The sequence below is a fragment of the Mus caroli genome, chromosome 2 (assembly GCF_900094665.2).
Source record: "Mus caroli chromosome 2, CAROLI_EIJ_v1.1, whole genome shotgun sequence".
NCBI lineage: Eukaryota > Metazoa > Chordata > Mammalia > Rodentia > Muridae > Mus > Mus caroli.
This window is the reverse complement of record NC_034571.1, coordinates 93,583,912-93,588,472: the sequence shown is the minus strand read 5'-3', so window position 1 is coordinate 93,588,472 and position 4,561 is coordinate 93,583,912. Positions and strand designations below refer to the sequence as shown.

Here is a 4,561-nt window from a genome sequence, read left to right as displayed (position 1 = left end):
TATATACACATTAATATATAATATACATATATATTATATATTAATATATATATGTTGGGTTACATGAAGTTTCACTCTACCATATCAAATATATAAAATATTTAAAATTCATGTTATCTGTCATTTCTCAATAATATATTGATCAGACAAATAGGAATTACTGTGGAGACTAATTACTGTCAATGATTCATCTGGACCTAAAAAATGTATGATGTTGATTGCAAAATATATAGATTTGTCATTGTTTAGAAGAGCATTAACATGAAGTAATTAGATGAATGTGGATAATTTATGGGCATTTTATGGTGTATACTAAAACCTATATTTTAAAATACCAAATGTAGTATGTAATATTTCAGCTCTTTAGAACAAAGAGAATGAAGAAGACACATTCTAGAGAATTAAATGTAACCGTTCACAGATACTTTTAAAACCAGTGAAGCATTAGCTTTTTTTTTTTTTTTTTTTTACAGATCTTGCCTGAGTTTATTTGTAAGAACAGTATAGGACTCTGGTCATCTGCAAATAGTGTGTGGGGAAGTGTGTCACAGCTGTCTGTCTGTCTTCACACTGGCAGGAGCCTTTTCTATGGGGCCTTCATAGGGGCCTGTGTAACTTTGGGGGCCTGAGCACCTTTGGGAGCCTGGGCTGGAGCTGAAGCCTAGGCCTTAGCTGGAGCTTTGGCTCCTGCCTTGGTTTGGACCTTAGGCTTTGGTTGGCAGAGCCTCTGACCCTTGGCCATGTAGCTTCTAATCCGCTTCCCCAGCTTAGGGTGAGCGATGAAAGCCAGCCGCTTGAGTTTGGGGCCTTTTGGCATCGTGGGCTTGATGGCCTGAGGCTTCACCAGGGCCTTGATGGCCTCTGCGGGCGCACTCACTGCCTTTGCATTGTTAGCCTGCATCTTCTTCAGGCCTTTCTTGTTGTGCTTCTTGGCAAAGCGCATGTTCCTTAGGAACTTAGGGTCAACCCCCTTAAGAGATTCGTATCTTTGCGACCGGGGTTTCTTGATGCCATTTCTGTGCCATTTGCGGGACTGGTTGTGTGTGGTGTGGTTCTTGGACTTGGCCATGTCTGCACGGTAACCCGCGGCTCCCGCAGCGCCTGAGACTGGAAGAGAAAGAGCGATGCATTAGCTTTTATCTTCTTATCCTTCCCCTCTCTTTGTGATCTTTATTCTTTTTTCTTCATATGCAAACACATTTCAAGTAAATACGCTTTGACTAGATACCTTTTTCACATTAAATAACACTCAATTATTTTTTTAAAAAGGCAACAGCAAAAATAATCTATCTTTTAAAAAATCTTTGTTCTCCTTAATATGAAAGTTTCTATCCAGAGTCAGCTAACTTTTCCTTCGTTTATGTCATTACTTAGACATATTTCTGTGTGAACATGTGCTCAGTGTATATCTATCTTCAAAATTCTGGTACAAAATTCTTAAAGTACGTCTTGGGAGGCAGAGGCAGGTAGTTTTCTGAGTTTGAGGCCAGCCTGGTCTACAGAGTGAGTTCCAGAAGAGCCAGGGCTACACAGAGAAACCCTATCTTGAAAAACCAAAACCAACCAAACAAACAAAAAACATCTTGAATTCTCTCTCTCATAAATATAGACTTTATAGTAATTGTCATCTATTACTAGTTGATCAAATGCATATAACTGTTATTTTAACCTTTTGTTTCACTCAGTACAAAGTCAAATATCAATTGATCACATCATATAAATAATAATAAACATCATAAATTGTCTTTCAGAGACCTACTTCATCTGTATTACACAAAGCCAAAAGCAACTTAAATAAAATTACTAATATAAATTATTAATGGCTTTGCATCAACAAATTTACTTTACAAGGTCAACTAGGGCATTGTAGTAGTAAACTGCAAGTATTCTGTTTACCAGAAGATGCAATTACCTAAGATATTTATAGACAAATTCTCTTGAGTATTTTAGTGATTAAATTGTCCCATTATGTTCCCAAACTATAAGGCATGCCCTTTCTTCTAACATTCTAGTAAATATGAGACTGTATGATTTGCATGTGTATTTATATTGTAAAATCAAGTACTGATCTCCATAGGGAAAAATTATATTTTTTCTCAAACATATTACCATTTCTAAAGTGAATGAATCTTAATTCAAAATAGTATATTTTACTTAAATTACTAATTTAGTGAAATTAACAAGTGGAATTAGACAGGGCAGGCAAAATATAAGAATGGAAGAATCTTCTGTTTATATATTAGTAAGAGTCAGTCATGGTTTTATCACCACAGATAGCAAATAGTAATGAAGTCAATATTGGTCCACTTTTCTGTTCAGTTATAAAGATACATTTAAAATTTGAAAATATACTTGCTCTTTCCTAGTACTATTTTAGACAGATACATTGATATCAGACATTTCCTTTGAGAAGTTCTATTCATATTTGCTTAATTATGTTATTTATGAATTCTGTTATTTATGAATGAGTAGTAATCAGGTACTTGGTTTTAAAAGAGTGAGGAACAATATGTTTACAAAAATAAAAATGTTTCCAAATTCAATGCAATATGTACCAAACCACAAGTCCTTCCAGATCTAATGTCTGTGCTTCTATGGGAGATTAATTCTTACTCATGAGTCAGAGTTAGGAAATAATCTCTATAACATGAAATGTTGGCTAAAGACCACATCAAAAATAATTAGTAGAAAATTTAAGTAATTGAAAAGTAAGTAATCAAGTAACATTATAGGTACCAAAAGAAAATTTAAGATAGTAACTGTTGGCATGAACCTTTAAAAATACTTTTCCATGCCAGTTGATATTTGATTGGTAGATATGGAGAAGCCAGAAATCAATAATTGAGAATTTTTCAAAACTGTAAAAAGAATGAGAAAGCCATGCATAAACATACATAAATTCTCAGAACAAAAATCAAATAGACAAATAACAACAACAACAACAAAAACAAACAAGCTTACTTGACAATTTCATTTTTGTATAATTAAAACTAATTATAACAGATGTTAATTATTTTTATATATAATGTGAATTAATTTTGTTCTTGAATTTTCAGTTCTAGTAAATCCAGAATGAGTAAATCAAAGAGAAAAAAAAAAAAAAAAAACTTGATCTGAGGGCTGTTAAAAGAAATTTTCAGATGTGTATATATATATAAATGACAACAATGGCCTACAAAGTGCTTTGGATAATCTATTATATCCAAACTGAGGCAGACAGGGAAAATAGCAGTGGGCACACTATCTACTAGGTCACTTGGTAACTACCTATTACATTTAAATATAATATATGTTGTGTTTCATCATGGATTTTCTTAATCATCTATATCCAATAATTTTTATATACTTGAAAGTTTAGCTTCTATAGTTGTAATGCAGTTTAACAAAGATAATAATCAGAACATTGTATATACAAAATAAGGAGTCCTATAACTTTTAAAGGAAATAAATTAGGAAAAATGTAGTCTCCCCTCCCCCAGCCTAAAACCTGCTTGCTCAGGGATGGAGCTTCCTTCTCATTCTTTCTGCTACGCCTACTGCTGGACAGTGCTGCCTTGCTGTTTGGAGCCACACACGTGCTCACCCTGCTACTGGACCCCAAGATTATTTGGTGGGACTCGGGTTCCCTCCCCCTTCCTTCATAACTGAGTGTCGGAACAAGTAAAATTGAGCTTTGATCAGAATGCCTGTCTTAGCTACATTTCTTTCTCTCACTGCCTAGCCCCTCTTCTCTTCCAGGTTTCCAAATGCCTTTCCAAGCTAAAACCCAAGCTGTGATCTACTGGCCTGACACAACATTTGGCTGAAAAACGACAAAGGATTTTTGAAAGAGGCACTGCTGGTTTGGAGCTCCATGGAATAATTAAAGGATAAAGAAAATTCATACCAGAGAAGGTATGGGCTAAGGTGAGACAGCGTTAAACCCAAGCACTGGTTCACTTAAGTTCAGCAGCAAAGCTTAAGAGGAGCTGTGTACTGTAACAGGCAGTAGGCCTTGGCTCACAAAAGCTACATTTTTAGTCGTGAGAAAAAAAGGGTTTATTAAAAAAATATTAATAATCAGACAGATTGCCGCAGTTAAAAAAACTGCATCATGAGAGAGGAAATTGTCCCAAAAAGCAGAGAGAAATTTCAGGAGTGCCATACTTTGTTCTCTCTGGGCCTTAGAAAGCTGATCACCTCAGTTAAGTGTGGCCTTTTTAAACTTAATTAATAAGGGGGAGAGAGGTTGGAGACCGTACTGTTGGAAGGGCAAGCCCTTCACAGCCTCCCACCCTAAAAAAGCCAATTGGCCTTGTACTACAGAGCTGGTCATACCTCTTCTCCCTGTTTCCCTCCTGTCATCCAAAAATGCAGAGGAATATCAACTCAGTGTTATTCTTAATAAAGTGTATTTCAAATTTGTGCAGTCAGGGTTCCAACGCCCTACTTAAAATTCAACTAAGAAGTTACCTATTCAGCACTAATTAGCTTTATAAAGTCAGAGCCTACAGCTCAGGGCTTTTCTGTTAGTTGTTTTCTAGGATAGAAAGGACAGTCTTAGCCAGATACGGTTTACCAT

General features: G+C 35.5%; 1 pseudogene; it reads right to left on the bottom strand.

The window, feature by feature from the left end:
* Positions 1 to 517: 517 nt before the first annotated feature.
* Positions 518 to 1,113, bottom strand: LOC110290532 (annotated as a pseudogene).
* Positions 1,114 to 4,561: the final 3,448 nt, after the last annotated feature.